We start from the raw sequence: 22,312 nt of genomic DNA, 5'->3' as shown, positions 1-22,312 counted from the left end.
CTGATCCATCGCTCTTTGTGCTGTTGTTGTGGTGGGAAGAGAATGCTTCTCTCCAGAGTGGCCTGAATGGCATCATTCACAAGGTACACTTCCATCTGTCTTTTCCTTTTTCTTCAGTTGTCTGAGTGTACAAATCAGAGGTTGTGTAGGAAAGTCATCTAGCAAAATAATCCAAGCATTGGCTTATGTTACTAATAAAGTAAGAACATCAGTAGATCTGTACTTGCTACTTCTGAAGGAAATACATCAGGGGAAGAAGTTACTGAACACTTGGAAGGATATTTAGCTAACAGCATTACATCCTTTTTAGAAAATCACTTCTCTGACTAGCATCTAGTCATTTCTTTCATGACCCCCGTGTCCTACTGGTCATTTTGGTATGTTTTTCCTACCATTACTGGTCCACATAGCGCTCTTCTGTTGCATTATTAATGGTAACCTTTTCCCTGCATGCTGTCTTGTTAGTCAGCCATTGTTTTGACCTCCTGGCCTGAGTTATCCAGGAGGAAAATGTCAATGGACAGACTTGTAGCTTGTTTGGTGCCTCTTCAAGAATGCTGCTGTTTTTCTTTTTTTCTCCCCACCTGTGGTAATTTATAGCAGCTGCCACCCTTGAAAGTGCAGAGCACAAAGGTGAGCCTATAATTATGGCTAAAGGCAGATCCCTGAAATGTTGAGCTTTGCCCTAGTGCTGTGATTTGTATCAGAATTTCAAATAAGGCAAGTCTGTGGTACAGGAGAAGGAAAACAGCAGCAGGAGAAGCCCATAACCAACCAACCAACACAACCTCCTGCTTGGCCCAACACGTGATCAGAGAATTGCAAACACAAAAGTTTTCTCTGGAGAAATGTTTGTGAATGGCTGCTAGCTAAGCATACCTGAATGATTAAAATTTGCCTTTTTTTTCAAAGGAAGTGTGTAACGATTGCCTGATGTTCAGCAGTGTTTCTTGCAAGGTAGCTGTTAACCTGCTGGGAATTCCAGATCAGAATAATAATTGCATGATTATCCCAGCTCTGCTGGACAATGTTTCTTTCCGAATGTTTCCCTGAGCTTTGTTTGAAGTCCTTCGTGAATCTTTCTTAGATGGAGAAAGTGAAAGAAATACTCATTTTGGTCTTCTAGCAATCCCTACATAGGAGAAGGGTTATGGATATTTGAGTTTTCTATCTGACTATGTCTCATCTCATTTACTGCTGCCATTTCTCAATAAACACTTCACTGTAATGAATATTATTGGAGGCTGTGGCATATGATCATTAGAAATGACAATAAATATTTGGAGCTTAATGTTGAGCCAGTCGAATGGAAGACAATGTTTTCTGTTGACTACAGTAACTTTGGATAGTGCCTGAAGTGCTCTTTTGACTTTTGATGTCTGCTCGTCTTTCCAATGAAATCTGATGATCTTAGTGTAGCTGAGATGTTGAGAGCATTTGAAGAGTGAGAATAAAAGGGGGAACTGAGTTATTTGACAGTAGATCTGATAGAGAGGGAAAAGAATAATGTTGTAGGAAAGAAGATGTAATCTTAAATATTTACCACTCTGTTGTCAATGTCTCTGGACTGATTTAATACACCATTATAAAAAAAAATAAAATAAAAAAGTAAATTGTGCCAGACACACTTTCATTTTATATGAAAAAATAAATTTAGCTGCAATCCAGTAAATGTTTAGGAAAGTAACAGATATTGTCCTGTATAAAGAACCCAAGATCAATATCAGTAACTTTTTAAAAGGACCTAAAGTTGTGTTTTTATTGTATGTAATAAATAATACTGTCCTTAGTATTGTGTCCTCAGGCAAACAGACCAGGAACTCTTTAAGGAGAAGAATTTCAGAGTTCAGTGTGCTCAGGTTTTTGCAAGCTATGTCTAAGTTCCATATACTTCCAAAACCTTATTGTTTTTATTTTTTTTCCCTGTAAGAAAGTTTACTGTCTTTTTTTTTTTTTTTTGTGATGACTGTCTTTTCTAGGTTTACTTCTTTAATCCAGGTTCACATATGTACTAATGACAAATTGTCGCCTTCAGAATATTCCTTTTAGAGCTCATCAGGGGTGCAGTGCCTGGGATACCTACAAAACTGTAGTTTTTCAGTAGGTGAACTCCTACACCTGGAGCAGGAAGCAATTCTGTGCACCAGCACGCTGTAGCTCAGCACTGAGGCAGAAGTGGGTCATGGTTTATAGATACCATGAGCCCATTTTTCTTCTGGGCAGTGGGTGATGAAGACCAGAAGATTGATGAAAAGATCTATTAGGTACTTATATGAACGCTGCTAGATCCACGTGCCTGAACCTTATACATTTAAAAACAAAAATAGACACATGGGGAAGGTTTTACACAGAATCATCAAGGTTGGGATTCCTGTGGATTTTGTCTTTGTGTCCTTAATTTGTCAATTAGACTTAAATATCGGGCACCCTGACTTGCAATTTATTACATCGTACTACTGACTACTTTTCTGTCAACATCCTCAGTCTGTAACTGTTCAGGCTCACTTCTGAAGGGAGCTAGTTGGAAATGCAGCATCAGGGGCAAGGGTTAGAGAGGAAGGCCTCTGAATGAAGACTGTGTGCTTAAGGGCGGGGGGATGTGGTCAGTATAGGCTGAGCAAAGGAGTGTGGTGCTTTTCCCTGAGTTTCATTTCCTTTTTCTTCCAAAGCATTTTACCATGAAAAATTTGCCCAGGCTCTTATGCGTCTGAAGAAGAGCTCATGGGTACATACATACAAATGCAAATTGAAAAGAAATCCCAATGTTATGTGTAGTTATTTTGTAATGTAATGTTTCACAGGTTAAGTTGTTATAGTAGAAACATTATACAAAAACCTGGCACTTCTAGAAGACGCTTATCAGGCTTCTGCTGGTCAGTAGATATAGACCAGTAGGCATTCTGTCATTTCTGATGGGAAACCCACCGAAACACTGAATTCTAGCATAAAAGGACACAGGTTTAGGGCCGAGTTTGAGCTGAAAGCAAAGACTCAGCAGCAGCTGTGTAGAGCTTAACTCCCCCGGCCCCTGTGAATTCCTTCCCCGACGGCTGATGCCTTTTCTGCCCCTTGCCGTCTGCTCCACCCTTCCGATGGGAAGCCAACTTTGACACCAGTTTGCCTTAAAACACTCAGCTGACAAGTGGGGTGGGTTGAGAGCTGGTTGGTAAGTGGATCAGACATCCATGCCTTGGGGCAGCAGTGTTTGGAAGGCAGGTGGGGAGGAGGGCTGGGATCTGGGGGCGGCGGCAGCTTCAGCTCTGCTCTTCTCTTCACTGCTGCATGTCCGCAGGAGCCCTGCGGTCACAGGTTACCCTTGAATAAAATATCTGTCCCAGGCTGAGGGCTGCTGCTCACTGTTCTCAATGGGATTGGGAACTGTGGTGTGAAACACAAGCTGTTGCCTTTTCCTCATGCTTTTTCAGTTTCTCTTACATATTCTCCACCTTAGCGGATTTGTTAATACCTGCACTTTTACAAAGCTCCGTCATTTGCTCTGCTTCTGTTGCAGTATGCTTTTCCAACGTGTTTTAGGAGTTCTTTTCCTCATTCAGATGTTAAATACAAAGCTCTTTTGGCTGCAGATAGCAGTTAGCTGTTCAAATACCACAGAGTTAGACTGGTGTGCTCTGAATCAGTGTATCCCGGTTCTTTGCAATCTAAGGACCACCGTTCATAAACAAAAATCCATGGACAGTCCTGGAATACGTAGTCAAAATGGTTAACTAAACATTTGGGCATAATCTGTATTTTCTTCTGCTTAGTTTGGTGACTTGCTTTTGCCTATAGGAGTGTGTGTGTGGTTTTATTAAAGTTGATAACTGTCATTTATGGTCTATTTCTTGATGTCTTGCAAACCACAGACTGAAGACCACCGATTGCCTAAAAACTCTTGCCAGCCTCTGAGAAATCTCAGTCACAGCCAAAGTCTTTATTAGTAAGGCAGATGTTAATAAAGCTTGCCAATTATGCTTGTATTTCCCTGCCAACCTCCCAAACTTGAGTAAGATGGAAGGAGTTGATTCACCTGATGAAATTTTTCTGGTGGCATAGTCCATCACAGCCATGACTACGTGCTGGAGTTGGCTATGGTGGATCCAGGTGTCCCTTGTACAGAAGCTAGATCTCAAGAGTGAAAGATTGTGCTTGCCTGAGCTGCATGCAGATGTGGAAATGGGAGTGGGTATGCACCATGGCCTTGGAGAGGGGAGCTGGAGATATGGATGTAACTGAAGCCTGTTCTGTTTCTGCTTATGATGACCACAATAGCATTGCGAAATAGCACTGCCTTTCTTCCTGGCATAAAATCCATTAAAAAGAAAAGTCAGGCATTTGTTCTTGTCTTTGATGTTGAAGAAACTAGTGGCATTGGATGTGGTGCTGAAAGAAGGGAACCACAGTGTAGGATGCTCTGGCAGTGATTGTTCAGGTGAGATGAAGAAGGGGGAGAGCATGAGAAAGAAGAGGATGTATGGGTGAATGGGACAAAAACACTTTATGAGAAGTTTTATCAGAAACAGAAATTTTTCTCCTTGTCTAGCTTCATCTCTTTTGTTTGTTTCCCAGACATTGCATCTTATTTTCACATATTAGTGAGGACCACAGGAGTAGTATTGCTGGTGCTCAGTCCCTGCCGAAGTGTTAGAGCTGGAGTGGAGTCCCTCTCAATTCACTCTGAGCACTGGGAAAATAAAAATGCAGGTGCCCAAAACATGCAAAACCGGCAATAGTCATGGTGAAACACATCCTTATACTCAAAAATTTTCTTCTGCCAAAACCCCCATGCTTTTCCTACAGCCAGCTCATGTCCTATTCTTTTACAGTTAGAGGAGTATCTAAGATGCCGAATTAGATATATACATTAAAATAGTAAAGTACTAAGCTTGTTGTATCAGTCAACTCATTTTTATTTTGCTGTGATGAGCCAAGATTGAATTGACAAAGAAAACATGCATCTGTAGAAGAAGTGCATGTCTGACATGAATCTGTAGATTCAGATTAGATATGCACTAAGCACACTTGCACGATAGTTAGGAAAAATATTTTCACAACCCCAAAATAAAGTTGCAATTTCTCCAAGACAAAGCATTCCTCTTCTATGTTTCCATCCCCTCACTGTCTGTTCTTCCTTGTGCAGATCTCCTAAATGGATGAGAGATTTTTTTCCAGTCAATTAAAACAATGATCTAGATTATTTCATTATCCTGGCTTTACCGGATCACTCTGCATCTAGAGTGAGTAAGAAAGATTTGATCAAGTAAATGTGTATAGCTTGGGAAAACTTTGGTTTCATGTGGGAGTTGGCATGGGTTTGGGCCAAATTTTATTTTATTTTATCTTTTTTTAAGTACAAAAGGCAAGATGTGAATAAAGGTCATCAGATACTTAATCTGTTTCGATCTCTTTGAAGTGGGTGCTCGTGTTGCGTTATGCAGGTGTGGTGTTAGGTGTGCTCTTACCCATTTCATTGCTTTCCATGGACAGACTGGCACCAGACACCGGCAGGCTCCCCAGGACTGTTCCGCAAAGCCCTTGGTACGCAGCGCGTCCCAGCGTGTCTAATTGCGCTGTAACGAGGGATTAAAATCCACAGCTATGACCTGCCTCAGAAGAGCGGGCAAGAGGGGAGGTGTTGCCAGGCACAAGTCCTGAAGTGCCTGGCATTTCTGACTCTCTGCCTTTTAGCCAGTCTTGCCCCGCTCCTGCTTTTATGTGCTTAGCTTTGCATTTTTCAGCTTTTACTGTAAGAGCTGCTACTGAGAGAGTGCAAGTGAAGTCATCAACCAAGTGTTTTCATTATTAACTTTGAAACTTTGCTATTCTTCTCCTCCATCATTTTTCTTGTTGAGATCAGTTATTTTGAATGCAATCCTCAGAGAAATGTTTAAAAAAAAAAAAAGATTAACCTCTGTGGGTCCTGTCTCTCTTCTTTCTCTAGCAATCCAGTACACAAATTGGGACCCAGATAGGATGCTCTGGGCAGTTACACTGCTGTTCATCAACCCTGACTTGTATCCATGCAGATGCTGGGGATGCCCAATAGGATGTAACACAGACCCCTCTGGTAGCTTTCCTCTAGTGCAAAAACTGGCCCTTTTTTCAAATCTTTTACCTGGTTATTAATCTGCGTTATTAATCTTCTATTCTACCCTGGGCGTTTTATTTTATTTTATTTATTTATTTTTTTAAGTAAATTGGAATTTTGGGTGTAATAGAGGACAAAATGTAAACCTTTGGAGTCTTTCTACTGGAGATTAACTAAGCAGGGGGAATTCTGGATTGTACTGGTATTTTCTTCTTCAGGAAAGAAGTTGAGAGTGGGGTAGAGCTTTCAGAAATCATGAAGGAACAAGATGATACCCAGTGCAGGCAGAAAAGCCAGCCTCCTTTAGATGGTTCAATCTTTGTTGTGGTGTCTTGGAAATAGCATGGGTATTTCTGCTAAGTGCTCTGCATCATTAAATACTGTAAGCTCTTTGCATTATTAATTGTTCTCACATTCTGTGAAGCAGGAAAACAGCCAAAGGTGCATAATCTTAATTCCCAGTCTCCTTATATAATTTAACTAGTGTTCAGTGACCTTTAACTGGAGAATGATTTTTCAAAAGCTCTTTCCAAATCTATTTTTTAGTTGACATCCATTCTTTCAGCTATGCCTGAGATTTTGCCAAGCTTAGGGGAAGGTCAGAACATTATATAAAACAGATCATCTTGCTTCTAGCCACACTCCAGTAAAGAAATAAAATAGATCAATAAAGCATGTTGAAGCCATTATAATCCAGATTTTGGAAATTCCTTTTAGCAAAGCACTTGCAGGTATTAACAGAAAATATGTTTTCTTTAAGGACGAGTGGCTGCAATAGCTGCTGTCACTCAGTGACTGAGAGCTTTCTCTGCATGCAGATATGATGCCCAGCTCAAAAATATGTCATTCAGGTGGCAGCCTTATTACGGTAGGATGGGTAAAAGGAGAAGCGTGTCAAAACTCTGATCACCCTTCAAACTAAGCTAACCCTTTTTTGGTAGCTTGGAAATGATCAGATGCAGTAGTATGTCATCAGTGATCCAAACAGCAGAATTCATCGTTCTTTTTAAATAAAAGAAAATGAAAATCCTTTTTGATTTCCAGAGCAAGGCATTCCCTAGGGAAAAAGAAAATCCGTGAAGTGCTTAGTGCTTGGCTTGCTGTGGTGTGTTTCCTATCATAACTATGAAAAATTCCAATAGTCACCCGATGGATTCTGATAGATTTTCTTGCTATTCAGCTAACTTTTGTGTACATAAATCTTCAAGGGTAAATTCAGGAAGTCAAGATAGCAGCAGCCAAACGAGCTCAATAGTTAATATCTTTTTCTAAAAAAAGGTTGTTCCTGGTTTGAATGGATCTGGTTATAAAATATAGTCTGCATGTTGCACATTTTGAACTACATCCCAGGCTGATCATCCCCGTTTCAAAGAAATGGAGAAGGATGTAGAAATGTTGGCACATGTGATTTGTTCTTTATTTTTAGGGAAACAATTCTATCATGCATTGTTAATGTTAGAAAGAAAACACCAAGCTGGAAATAGTGATGTGTCTTCACCTCAAAAATCTCAGGTTTTAAACGTATTTATTTATTTCTATAGAAGGCATTCTTCCACTTCTTTTCCCTGTGATAGTCATAGCAACCCACGCAAAATTGAATTACTCTGTCCTGAGAAGGCCAGGGCTGAACAGTCAGCAAAACAAATGACTAATGGGCTGATTAATTCTAAAGGAGCGGAGATAAAGCTGCTGCGGGACTGCGTCTTTATTTGAACAGTTTATAATGATCCTAGCCCAAAGTGTTTTGCTAAGCACTGACATGTCGGGGAACTTGTGTTGTAGGGCATGTGTTAGTTTTCTATAGTTCTAGTAATTATAAGTGTAAGAGATCTATAAAACTGTTAAGTTGCTGCTTCTGCCAGGTCAGGATTGCTTTCCAGGGTAGATGTAGCACTTTGTTAAGGTATTTGAAATCTTACGGGTTCAAACTTCCAGAAGAGCGTGCAAGTCTGCAGCCATGGTCACCCTTTGAGCTTCTCTTGGAAAGCAGAAGAAACTCAGCAAAAGGAACACGAAGTTAACCCAGACCCCTTTGAGCACAAGGGCTGTGGGCATGAAGACTAATGTGTGTTTTCCTGTTCCCACTTGCATCCTATTATTCTCATTCATATCACTTATTGCTATCTGAAATGTAGTCCTTACAAATACGACTAGTTAATCCTAATGGACTTCCAAAGTGTGAAGCATTAGGATTCCAACTTGAGATGTCAGTGACTGGGACCTTGATGCTGTGAGGTGGCAGTATGATTTTGTCCTTCCTAGGGAGACAACGGGTACACACAGTCCTTTTGTTTTTGTTGTGCTGGGAACAAAATGCATGACTTTTAAGTCTGACTTCTAATGCCCAAGGCTAAATTTATAGGACTGACAGCTGTTATAAATGTAGTGCTGCCTACAGAACGATCAGGCTTGCTCTGGAAACTGCTGACAGGGTTCTCTAGCTCAACAGTTTCTGAACTAAAATTTCTGAGAAAAGTCTCAACATAAGTGCTAGAGCCATTAAATAACTTCCAAAGAGATTTTAACTTGCAAGAATTGTTTTGGAGACCTTCCTAAAATAAATGCCATCTAGATTTTACATGATGTCGCATCCAAAACATATTCCTCAGTAAATGGACACATTCTAAACAGAGGAAATAAATACAGAGGCTTGACCTTTTGTTCACCATTTATTAATAACTTCAGCTTCAAAACTCAAGTACTTTTGTTCTCAAACGAAGATGCACGCTGTTCCAATGATGATCCTCAAGTAAGTCCTTTCTGACAACTGTTGTGCCCACCCCCAGCAGCACCTGAAGCTGACAGAGACGAAGCTGCTATGTGCTGGCGATGGATCAGCAAACCGTTTTCCGTTGAAGGCACCACTTAACGAAACCTTTCCCTTTTAAAGCACATCCAAGTGTAACAACTATCTCTTTCTCAGTAGCTAAAGTAATCTTTTCTCATTTGAAAGACTTCATTTAATTGTCTAATGCTATGAAGTAATTTGCTGTTCTCCAGTATTTGTTTATAGGGAGTTTTATTGCAGGAAATTTTTTGTTTGTTTGTTCATTTTTTAATTTACTTCCAGAAGACTTTAAATGTGGAGTCTTGTAAACTAAATCGTATTTTCTTAAAGTAATGCCTAGAACTGCAGGTCTATCTTGGAAGGGAGTTATCATGATCCATAGCTGGGAAGTTAACAAGCTTTCAAGGATTTAAAGCATTGGAAAAAATGAAACTGTTATTTACCCTTAAGTACCCAGTGTACTGAAATACAGGCTTTCCATGAGGTTTTAAAAAGTCAAACTCTACAATACAAGGGGATTTTTTTTATTTGCATTTTTAGTATTTTATTAATATATTTTTCTATATCTGTAAATATAAAATAACCTTTAATCATGCTACAAAGCTTTGTGACAGCAAGTAGTCATCATAAATAGTGTATCGGTGCCTCATTGAAGCTGAATAGTACTTGGTTGTTTATATTCAATATGTATGTAGAAGATCCTATTTCCTGATATAAAGGACCATTCCTACACTGATGGTGCTGAGTTCGCCCCTAGAAAGCAGGCTTTGCAACCAGAGCTGTCCGGAAAGCAGAACTTTCTGTATTGACTGCAGCACTCGGCTGCTTCTGGGTGCCAGAATAACTTGGCTGTGTGGCTCTCAGCTGCTGTCTCAGACCGGCTTGGTTGCCACCAGCTCAGGGCTCTTCACCCAACTCTCCACTGGACAGGGAGAATTTGCTCTTTGCCTCTTAGGCTAGGGTTCATTTGCTCAAATGTAGACCTTTGGTGTGCCTCCATCTGAGGAAACAGCTAGACTCTGTTTACAGTCGCTGGAAACAGGATGAATGTCTGGGACGTGGTGGATCTCATTCTGAAGGTAGATATATCAGATGGTCCTGACCCTAAAAATGCTTTTTTTCTCAGATGTTAACAGAGACTATGGCACAGTCTACGGTTGATATGAGGCCTAATTTATGTGACCTGTTAAAGCTTAGTCATCTGAACCTAGAACTTGGCATTTAAATATATATTTTGGGGAAATTCAGAAAGGTATTAAACCCAAGATGAGTAGCAGCTTGGGGAACAGAAAGCTGTGAATATGAATATTCGCCTAGCTCAAGTCTAGGCTTGCTAGAAAATCTTGGCTTTTCTCAGTTTATTACCCTGTAAAGTATAATAATACTGCTTTTTAATTGGAAATGATTTTGTGCTATCCATATGGTAAACCTGGACCACAGCCACAGTCCTATAAGCAGTAGACCACCAAGGTGTGACAAGCCTTTGCAGTGGCTTTCCTGGAAAATTTGGTGAAGATAACTTGGAACAAAACCTGATATCGAAGTCCTGATTTTCATATGTGTTACTGTCTATACCTGTATGATGACAGGATATGAATCACTGCAATATCTCTTTGTGGATGTACCCTTATTCTGTAACTGGAATATTCAGTACCTCTTCTCCTTCACTTTCCTTGAAAGTAGGTGTGGAACTGATCGTAAAGGGCACCACCTAAGGAAAAGTCAGGGGGGTACTCCACTACAGGATGTGTCTGTGCAATAACGTTTACATCTGTATGATGTTATTTACATTATAATGCAGCTCCTATGTGTTGACCTTTTGGCTCTGGACAATGTTGAGAATGCAGAATTGCCTGTTATATGTAAAACAGCAGCAGTGCCTCAGGTACACACCACGAGCATATCGGTAATAAACGATTGACTGTTCTCTGTTAACAGAAGCTGTCTGAGGCCCTTCATCCAATTTAAGAGATGCCTGTAATAGAAGTTCTCAGTTCAGCCATTGGAATTTAAATTACGCAGGATGAAAGCACATTAAAATGGTGAACTAATATAGCTCCTTGTGTCTGTGAGAAGGAAAAATTAATAAGAGACCATGGGATCAAGGTTGGCTAGCTGTGATTGAAAATTAGAAGTGTTGAGCACTGTGTGATTTCTTTGGTGTAAATGGAATGAAAGCAATTTTGAAAGCTTAACAAGTCTGTCTCCCTGTTGCTTTTTGTAATTCAAAAAGTGTCTGTGCTGGTAATTTCTGCCAGTCTCCTGAAACCCCAATAGCTGAGGAGTGTAATTCTGTTAGTTTTCTAAATTCTAATCTTTGTTTCTTCTTACTACTTCTGTATGTGGGGATCGGTGTTAATTTTAGAGAGGAAATGCAACTTGAATCTTATAGGCAGTGGCATCTAGGAAGCTTGCGGAGGAACTCCGTGGCATGTCCTGGACTTGCAGGTCCCCGTTCAAGATGCCCGGGGAAACGTGCTACAGCTTCTGGCTCCCCTCGGTGCTGGAGTTCCTGTTGGTGGAGCTGGGATGCAGCTGGGACACAGACATGGGAGCTGCAGTTTGATTCTTTATATTATACCCTGTTCTGAAGCACCTCGCAACGTGGCCTGTTCCAGACTTGTCCATTTGACATGTAAATTTGAGTGTTAAATATACTTGATCTCAAGGATGGTCTGACTTATATCCGTTTAAATGCTGCATGCCTTTTTAGTACATGGTATTATGCAAGTGTGAGAGGGGGATATGTGACCTTTTTCTAAAATAAAATACTGAGCGTCCCAGGGCCAACAGATTCTGATAGACGGAGCAGTGGCAGTAACAGGAGTAGTGCTGCTATGTGGGATGTTTTTACAAGCTCATAGTTCTCAGACCGTGAAAGACAGATAAAAGAGAAATGATTTGGGTACTTAACTTAGACACCTAAAAGATTTTAGATTGCTTATATAGCCTTGGTAGGATTTGCAGAGCTGTGGGATGCCCATGCCCATCTGCAACATCAGCTGAGGCAGGAAGACATCTGAAAGCACTGCAAATCGTTGACATCCGTGTTTGGGCACATGGATCAGTCTCAAAGTGCTGAGAGCTGAACAGTGACCTCCTAGTCTTCTGCTTTGTTGAAATCCATCATATGACACATTCTGCTTTCCTCTTCCCTTACTGTCAGAATAGTACTTTGTCTACTAGCACTTGTTTTTAATGCTCAGCCAGGACCAATCTGGGGATAACATTTTGGCCACCACCGCTGTAAGGATAGCTGGATTGACGTGTGTTAACTGTTGCATAATTTATACTCAGAACTCATAATATCTATAATAAATGGAATATTTTCATGTTGTATTGGTTTTTAGTTCAGAAAGAGGAGCTATCTGCTCTCTAAATTATTCTGTTTTTTCTTTAGGTGAGGGTCAATGAATATATAGGAAAGAATCTCAATAAGTTTTCCAGAAATTATCCAAACAAGCACCTCTTTGGTTCCACGGTATGTCAAAGCTGCTTGTAAAATGATACTGCTACAGCTGATAAAAATGTAAAAGCTATGGTATAGAAAAGAGGTTGTAAGTTACCTTAGTACCTACGCAGTAGTTAACTACAGACAGAGAACTAGTCTGTCATAGAGGGTTAGCAGTTTAAGTGCGTCATCAACACACTTATGACATCATGTAGTCAATGCAAATCATTCCATTTTATTTTCAGATAAAATATCTATGTACATTTATGCCTATTTTCAAATTATTTTATATTGAAATAAAAACAGTAAACACATTGCTTCCGTAGATTGCAACATTAATTTTCCCCTTAGGGCATGATGAATATACAGAAGTGAATGGGAGGTGTGAGCTTGTAACACATCACTTGATTTCCAACGGTGTCTGAAGTGATCAGGATTTAGTCTTGAACAACTCTATAAAGCCAGATGAAATTTTTCAGTGAAAGTGGAGAAAAAGGGAAATCTGTGACATAAATAATTCTGGGTTTTGGACAAACCCTAATCATTAGGACTTGTGTAAGGCACAATGTGTCCTAAAGTCATCAGGCAGGGAATTTGCATGTGTGATGGCCTCAAGAAAATCTGGCTAGAAACTTGCTTCCAGACCTAGTAGGGAAAGGCGGAATTTCTCAGATAGGAGAATAACTACTTGGAATAATACCTCAGTAATTCTGGTTGCTGGTGATTAGGTGTGCATTTATTGGCAATTGTTGTTACACTTCTCATTTTATTTTTTTTTCTAGGACCTTCTTTGTACTTACCAGTTTTTCCTTTTAATTAGTTCTCTTCTTTGGTCCAAACATGTAGGAGAATTAAACAAGGCTCTCCAGGCTGCTACTAAGATCAAAATCTGTAAAATGAAATGGAAGATGGAAACAAAACTTCGTTTGAACATTAAACAAAGAAAAATAATTATGATGATCATAATAATGAGTCCTCAATTACTGCAACAGCCTGGCCACAAAAATATAAAAGAAAAAAATAAATCCATCCTAGCAGTTTGCATTTTAATTAAAATGTGTCATATATAAGTGCTGTCATAAATTTTACCTCCGGGTTAATAAATCCTGACAGTGGGCCTAACTCTGATTTCAGGTCAGGAGGTGTGATGTCCACACAGGTTTTCACGGATTTATTTCAGAACAACTAATGGAGGAGAGGACTTGCCTCTTATGTAGACCAAAACAAACACACGGTAAAGAAAGCAGCAGTTTAAAGAAAACTGCTGCAGAATAACAAGTGAATCTGGAATTTAGATGCTACAATTGAACCTTTTCACTTTGTGTACCTTTCTGGAGTAACACATGTTGAGGTGCTTGGATATGAACAATCTGTGAAGCCCACGTGCTAGGAACTAATGAACTCCTCTTCCTGGAACCTAAGAAAGACTGTATTTAAAATAAGATAGGCAATATTAAGAAAAAGCATACAGTAAAATTTGATGTCAGTTATCTTGTTGGGAGTTTTACTTTTCTTATTGAAAAGTTTTGTATTTAGAAAGAGAAAAGTTCTCCCTAGGACAGCCTGAAGATAATAAAATAATTTCTTCAAGTGTTTACAGTGTCTTCTGAGAGAAAATATCGTATTTGTGTGCTAATTTTAACTTACTGAGTCTCCACAGCATATGGAAAGACTGAGCTACACAAAGTTAACTTTGACCACCCCTGAAATGCAATAGTCTCTTAAGAGTGCACAACTACATTGACTGGTTTTGTAGAGGAAATGGAGAAGCCAGAAAGGGTGGGAAGCTGGGGGCCCGCAGGAGCTGCTGGTCATTGAACTGCAATTACCTGAGTAGAAATTTAATTAGGGCACTGTCACTGACACAGGTGATTTTATAAAGTTGCTACCAGATCCTTATTGATCATGACTGGACTCTGAATTTATAGCTACCTTGAAAGACCATCTATTTTATGTAATTCCTGTGGCATGCTTTTTGGAATTATAATCGGTGGTGGCTTTGGGACGGGGAAGTGCTGAAGCATTTATTGGGTTTGGGCCAGTCATGTAGATGATAGAGAGTTTCAGTTTTCTCTCTTAATAAGACACCATCCTTTATCCTATTTTTATGGTAAAAAACAAAAACCAGAACAACAACAACAACAAAACCTGCCTGTTGGCAACTCTACACAAGTTGTGGGAATGCAGGAAGGTTATCTTATGACTCACCACATCCCTCAGGTGTGTGGGCAGTATTTCTTCAAAAATTGCTCCTGTGCTCTAATCAGCATGTTTGTGACCTTGCAAAATGAAAGAAGGCCTGCACACTTGTTCATCTTCAACAGGCTTTCATTTTTACTGTGAGAAGAGAAGCCTTGCTGGGCCCAAATTACTGTCTCTGGGCACCATGTAAGCTCTAGGGGATTCACTTGTTAAATCAACCCTTCAATGAATATACATGGAGGTTGCTTTTTTTTTCTTTTTTTTTTTCCTGTAGGTATGAAACTAGCACATTCATTTAGAACAGTGAGAGACCTTTGTTTTAGGAACAGCATATTTCTCTTATTCTCCACAGGGATTTTGTTATGTTTACGCAGTAATTTTTACTGGCATAAAGCTACATTTAGTCTTATCTTCTATTATAAGCCTGTTAATGAAACTTCAGACTGGTATAGCCTCCTCAGGTTTCGTGTATTTGGGAATTTTGTATTTGTGTATTTGGATTGTGTATTTGGATTTTTTCTATCTTTCCCTATTAGATTTTAAAAGTGACAACATTTTCCCCTTGCATCACTGCTGAAAAAAACACTACAACTGAGGTGCAACTGTAAGCTTGAATAATGACTTAATACCCACACTCATCTCCTGTTATATTTCCAGAAGAATAATGTAATTGAACTATAACATCATTTTAGAAACTTACTGGTGGGTTAAAGGGAGACGAGATCTATTTTGGCCAGTATGCCAAAGATATTCACACACTGCATAAGGTTATTAGTATGTTATATAAACTGTGAAATGTATTGTAAAAGAAAGCAAACACTATAATTTTTTGGCTGTGATGAAGCTGCTGCTGGTGTCACCTATCTAAAGCTAATTTCAATATTACATTAAAGCAGAATGCAGATGGCTTTACAGTCTTCTGTTTTCCTACAGCTAGAAGCACTGGTGCCAGTATTGCCCGATGCCCCTACAAATAGAAAAAATCACTGCCTGGTGTAGTAGAAATGATGATAAAAAAAATGCAAAGTGTGTTAGACGTTTCATTTTCAAAAGCTACCCATTAGGCACAGGATGAGAAGTATTTATTGTCATGCACTCATTGCAAAGGTTGTGCTTTAGCAGTTTGCTTTTCAGCAAAAGTCCTAGCGTTGGCATCCCCCACCATAGCAGCGAGGTGATTGCACAGCTTAGCATTTTGCTTTGTTCATTCGTATGTGGTTAGATTCCCTTACATGATGGATACTTCCATATCTTTCCTTACTGTAGTTGTTACAGTTTTACAATTGCTGGGTGTTTCAACCTCCGTTGCAGCCTATGCTGATCATCTTTGCTTGCATTCTATTCAGATGTAATTTTCCTCTTCTTTGGCACACTGCTGGGGAGACAATTGTAAGTACTGAAAGATCAAGAGCTGAGATTGTGACCCTGATAATTAACTGTGCCTAAGCTTTCCTTGCGCTATCCTCTAAATTAGTGAAGACATTTCTATGAAAAAGAAAAGAATCTGAAGTGGAATTAAAACAGGAAGAAAAAAGAACAGTATTGTTTAATACAGATAAAGATGATGAATAACTCAGTGACATCTTCATTTTGATTTTAAGTATGTTTGAATGCGTGATGGACAAAGAGCTAACAGCAAAGTCAGATCTCAAATCTTTTTGACCTGACATGCCTGACATGCAATGATATGCAATTTCCAGAAAGAAGACCCAAGTATGAGGCAGCTGTCAGGGGAGAGTGAGGAATGTAGGCATATATCATATTATGCTTACAAAATGTCCACCTCCCACACTCATTTATATAGTGAGTTTTCAGCATAGGAGCAGACTTGCTTGACTGAGGTGGGGACATATAGCAATAACTTGCTGCTTCTGTGATTCCTTTTATGTTTCCAGGGTCTGCTAGTCTCAGGTATGAGCAAATTGTATAGCCATGCTGGTTTTTTTTTCCTCTTTTTTTTTTTTTTCATTTCTCTCCAAGTGCAGCTTCTTGCATTTTTCTGACTTAAGATTCTGCAAAGTTTGTCCATCAGTATGTCGTCACAATACATAGCGTTACTTTTGTGTTGTTAGAGAGAAGCTTGCTGTAGATTGGATCTAGCATAATGATATCTTGACATGCACTAGGATACACACAATTACTTCAACTGATAGTTAACATCCATGGGAAAAGCTTTTTGTAGAGAGATGGAGCTTAAAAATAACCGGTGACCTCTGACTCTGCATCTGGCTGCACTTGGTTTAAAGCTGGGCTGTGTAATGTTAGATAAGCAGAGAACTACACCACCTTTTGTTGTGAGATTCTTTTATGGCCCAGAAGGATTATACGAATGTGTCTGAAAAGCAGAGGAGCTCAGGGACAGGTCAGAAAGACAAACACAGGAGTGGGAAATGATGCAGGTTTTTTTTTTTTTTTTTGAAAGTTGAAAGTTCCTCTTTTCCCTGTAACAGGAGTGTTCTCACAACCCTCTTTTCCACTTTTCCTAGCACTAGTTCCTCATTTATCAACACTTTCTCTGTCCCAAAATGTGTCTATGCTGCTATATTTGGCAGACTCCTGGTTTTATTTTAATGCTGGGTGCTGTGGGTTGGATGGGCAGTCCTGCTTCTTGTTTTTATTACGCTGCCGTTATCTGACCCTGGAGCACTGCAAAGGGTCATGGTAGCAGATACAGTCTGCTGTAAATTCACTTCACCTGGATGGCTTCTTTTACCCTGTGTGAGTGTTAGGGGGTAGTTCACCTGATAAAAACCTCAATCTGCCACCTCCTTGTATGAAGGAGCCTGTAATTTATCCCTCTTGCTGATGCACATACACACACATCTTAAATGGGTTCGTAGGTAATCATTATCTTGAAGTGGCAGGCGGTAATTGCTGTATTAAAATTCTATGTAGCTTATTTGCTGTGCAGGACCACAGCAGAATTGTAGGTACCTCGCCAAGCAAGTTGATTAGAGATGCCTTAGGCATCATCTTTTCCAATTTTTTAAAAATTAATCATGCATAGTTTTCATATTAACTTAGCACGGGGCAAGGGGTGAATACAAGGCAGTTCTTGCAGCATGCTCTGCATGTTCTGTGTCTTTTTATGAGCCCAGGCTAACCTCTGCCTGTCTCTGATGACCCGTTCCTGAAAGAAGAAAAGAGAAATATTGTAATGAATCCACCTTCTCGAGGCAGAGTTTCTACTCCTCATAGAGAAAATACAAATGGAAAAAAAAATGTTGGAGATGCTGAGCACTCATGTTGACCTTGCCAGCATTAGAACAGCTATGGTAACATACACTAGCACGTGTCACGATGTTAACATGGGGAAGGTGGAGAAGCTGCCTAGCAGAGGTGCGGAGTATTTGCATAGCACAAAAAATGACAAATGACATAAGCTAAGCCTGCAAAGTACTCAGATATTAATGAATCTGTTTCTACACCGAGAATTTTGCTATCTTTGTTTGGGTTGACAAAGTGATTTATTTTGCCCTCCTGTGCCAACTGATGTAGCTGTGATGGTGAACCTTGTATAGACGGTGTCCTGCAGTAAGTGTAGGAATCACAGCAGTCTAAATAGAGGCAGTTTTGCACATCTAACAATATCTGGGAAGCAACAGGGGCTTCAGCAGTCACCTGTCTTCGCGGAACTGAATGCAACAAGTTTACTGAAGCAGTGATGTTCTTGCTCAGCTTCCCGTATCGTGAGGAAGTCTTTGGTTCTGGTGCATCAGTAAAGCTGGAAGAGGAAGCATGTTGTACTGTGTGGCTTTATTTTCCACAGTGACGGGTCCAGCTGGGTTTCAAGAACTGTCTGACTGTCGCTGTGTTTATCCTTCAGTGTGGAGAGGTGCCTGCTATGAGGCGAAGTGGTTCAGGCAGGGGAACCAGAGCAGCCACAGCAGCATGAGTACCCAGGGTGGGAAGATGCCTGTGCATGCCCCTGTTCAAACAGTCTGAGGCACTTCTGTTGTGTGGGTTGGCTTACACGTTTAAATTTAAGGCTTAATCCATGCCTTGAAGGGTTTACAGCTTATGAACTATGACTATCAGATTGAAGTTAAGCATAGGAGTCACTGGGTATGCAGTGAGGCCTGTGAGGTTAGCGGTGAATACAAGAAAGGAGAAGTGTGAGTGCAGGTGTGCGGTGAAAACAGAAGTCCCAGGACCCTCCTGTTGTCCAGAGTCATTTGGAGGCTATGCAATGTTTTCCTCATTTTAAAAGCTGCGTGAAAAATTCCCTCTTGTTCGTTACATGGGAGGAATTTTGGTGAAAATTACCAGAATTTACATTAGAAAACCTGACATAAGTAAAAAGCCCAATTTGTTGTTTATAATTCACTGATCTATAATGATTTTCACAGTGATGCCAAAAGCACAAGATTATGATGAAAGGTATGAAAGAGGCAACGGGAGCAAATTTCCTATTAATAATGGGTATACTGAACCCAAAAGATGAAGGAAGGTGGGCCGCTTTCCGTTTAAAGCAAAACAAATCGCTTGATTGCCATGCAAATATGAAATGATCAGTACTGTCAGTGTCTCTGCGGCTATGGGCTGAGGTCGGTCAGTGGTTAGTTCATTTGCTGAGATTCTGGAATAAGTGTAGTTAACTCACGTAGACTCGGCCCTGCAATTCTTTCTGCACTGCTGTGCAGAAAGTAAATGTGCAAGATTGCTTCCCTTTTTTCTTTCATGCTGCTTGTGTAGTATGATAAATAAATTTACTATGTTCCTGATTACTACTGCCAGCTGGTAGTTACTTTTGCAGTGAAGGTGGTTTGTAGTATAGGGTTCAGCATTTTCTTGATGGTTCGTGACAGAGGTTGTTGTGCAGCCAATATGCAGTTTTTTCAACAACTGGATGCAAGAAGCTGCTCACGGACCTCCTTCTCTGCACCCCCCTTCAAAAAAGAAAAAAAAAAAAAAGACCATTAAGCTCAATTTTTCTTCCTCTTAATTTTGTTTCTCTGTTTTTCACGTGTAACCTATGTGCTGGGACTAACGATGGAGTTACTAATATCAGTGTGCAAACGCTATTTGCTTCAAAATGAGGATCTGCCATACTCTCTGCTTAACATGATTGTGATCTATGAAATCTGTCTGAATGTATTTTTTTAATTTGCTATGGAATATATATTTTTAAAAGTTCACAAAGCCAATAATCTGCTGAAGTTGTGCTTTTTATGCCTAAAAACCTCTTCCTGAATAAGCAGGAGCTAAAGATGTCTGAGAGAACTGAATAGCATTCAGGTGGTTAATGCCTTAAATGCAGCAAACAGATATCCCTTGATGGGTATTTTGTCCTCATTAAGCCCTGATACATAGATTATCTTGTGTAAGGTAACTGAATGAAGAGTATATGAATTATAAGAAATGAAATAACTACAGTGGGATAACATCCTGCTTGTTTTATCTAAATTAACCCATTTTTGGGGCTGTTTCTGAGCAGAGCTGGCCCATGTCAAGTTTATTTTGCTCACAGAAGGGCATGAGAAGAAGGGATTGCCCTGAAGCATTAGGCCAGTGTTTATGATCAGTCTCTCCTATACCAACATTTCACTTCACGTCTGTAGCTCACGTGGGCTCAGCCAGCTTTGGGAGGGTTTTACTAAGAGAGGTAAATACTTTTTGTTTGAGGTTTTTCTGGAGGAATCAGATTAAAAATATTTAAGCATTATAAAAGCTTCTGACCTGAATGAACAGTGTAAGAGACCCAGGGGTCTCTTTTACCTTTGGCTTTTTTTTTTTTTTCCACCTGGAGAAAACTTAATGTAATAGCTACAGTGTACTATAATCTGTCTCTCAGGGGTCCCATTCAGAAATTTATCTTCCTCATCTCTGGCATTTAAATCTGGCCACTACTTCCCAAGGAATTTTAAAGGGAGATGTTGAGATGTTCATAGTTTAAATGCATGCAGATGTCAAATTGCTCTTCTGAACTATATTCAGCAACCTTAATGGGAAAAAAATAATCCTATGTTAGAAATTTGTAGGAATGGGATTTGTTTTTCCTTTTTATCATCTATTTCCTTAAAGTTGTTGAAAAATGCAACCTAGAAAATTTCACTCTAACATCCTGCAGGCGGATGGTGTTCCTTGGGGAGCCCAGTTTGCCAAGTGTTGAAGGAGTGCTGTGCTGATGGTGAGGGGCTGGCCTTAAGCTGGTAAGCAACAGGTAATGAAGTAACCAGAGATGGCGTCTTCCTTGTGAAAGGCAATGTTCCTAGAGGAGAAAGATAAATAATATTGGCTCAATATTAACCCCAGATCGCTGGACCCACTTTTTCCCACTGTACAGTGTTTGAGCAGTGTCTACAGAACTGGCCCAAGCCACGATGTCAATGATGCCACGAAGGTGTAGGTGAGGGCGAAAGCTGCCCAGCTGATAGGACAAGGCTGCGTGACCTCCCTCTGCTTCTGCAGAGGTGTCACTCCGTGAAGACTGCAGCTTAGCTTGATTCATCCAAAACGCTTCTATTTTATTTCTGTCTGAAGTGGCTTTGGAAGCTAACCCAAAGGTGTTTTTCTGACTGAACAGGTTTTGTTGATATACGCAGTGGGGACTGGAGAGAATGCAGAGATAAGCATACAACAACTGAATTGTGTAAATGAACGGTTGTGACCCTGAGTTGTTCCAGCAGTTCTGTGATTTAATACTCTCTGCTTCGAGTGAGATTTACTGCACAGTCCTCATCTGCAGAGTCTGTAGCGCAGAATTTTGTTGTGCTAGATGTATCTATTAAATGACTTCCAGCTTCCTTTACGCATTGTTCCAAAAGGGGAAAATTTATAGAATAGGAGGCAAAAAATGTTTTATTGCAAGATAGAAAGAAAGGAGGATTAAAAAAATGGGGAAAAAAAGATATTGACGTTTGCTAGTTGGCTTTTCATGTTAATCCTCTTTAATACACACGTGACTTCAACTGGAAAGCCTCTCACATTTTTCAATCTGTTGAGGAGCACTGAGCTTAGTGACAGTCATAAGAACCTTTAAAAATCTTTAAGCAGTTTGTATCCCCTCTCAGTGTCACTCTCTGGCTTGGCAGGCTGGCCCTGCTCAGAGACCTAGGACCAAATGATTAATACTAACCCTGTGTCTATGTATTTCAAGTAGTCTGTTGTGCCATGACTAGTGATTCAGAATGATGTGTCAGAAATTGATGTGTGGATTTTAACACAATTTTTGAAAAAAGGATTAAACAGCATTTTTATTTTCAGAGTGCAACTTGATATTTTGTAACATGTGCCATAAAAAACATACCCTGGAATTCCCTGGATTTCAGTTGTCAAGATATTTCAGAAGAACTACTACAAGTCCTGAAAGGACATGCAGAGCGTAATTATGAATGCTTTCCTTCCTGAATGACCACAGAGGTTATAAATAAAAAAAACATAGTACAATAGATCACTCTGTCTGTTGTGTTGTCAAAGTCACGGTTCACACATCGTCATTCGCAGCACTTATCCAGATTGATTCTGATGTCTCGAGAAGCTGGATTTTACTACCTTATGTACTCAGACCTACAGATATGGGGCTACTTTTTTTTTTTCTCTACTGGCAGGTCTCTTACATGGATTATCATGAAATACAGTCTGACTGGGAACAATTTAACAAATAATTCTGGCGTATATGGCCTGACAGTGTGGAGAAACTCTATCACATTGTTTTACACCTTAAAATAAAACTGTATCTTTGACAATTCAGAAGAAAGACCAAACAGTTAGAAAAGAAAGAAAAGAAAATGGTCAGGCTTGTTTTTGTTTTTTTTTTTTTTCTTTCTTTTCCTTTCTTTCTTTC

The 22,312-nt window shown here is 39.8% G+C and overlaps 1 protein-coding gene across 4 annotated transcripts in view; it reads left to right on the top strand.

The window, feature by feature from the left end:
- LOC136790812 (uncharacterized) overlaps positions 1 to 22,018 on the top strand; it is a 61,350-nt gene extending 39,332 nt beyond the window's left edge. Inside the window, exons 7-8 of one of the 4 annotated variants that reach the window (XM_066996680.1) lie at positions 20,597 to 20,678; positions 21,733 to 22,018. The gene's annotated coding sequence lies outside the window, so the exon portion shown is untranslated. Of the gene's footprint in view, positions 1 to 20,596; positions 20,690 to 21,732 lie in introns of all 4 variants that reach the window. The other 3 variants (XM_066996679.1, XM_066996682.1, XM_066996681.1) reach the window with 3 other exon arrangements.
- The last annotated feature ends 294 nt before the right edge of the window (positions 22,019 to 22,312 follow it).

Source organism: Anser cygnoides, chromosome 4, assembly GCF_040182565.1.
Source record: "Anser cygnoides isolate HZ-2024a breed goose chromosome 4, Taihu_goose_T2T_genome, whole genome shotgun sequence".
NCBI lineage: Eukaryota > Metazoa > Chordata > Aves > Anseriformes > Anatidae > Anser > Anser cygnoides.
Note: the sequence above shows the minus strand (reverse complement) of the source record. Positions and strands in the feature narration are given on the sequence as shown.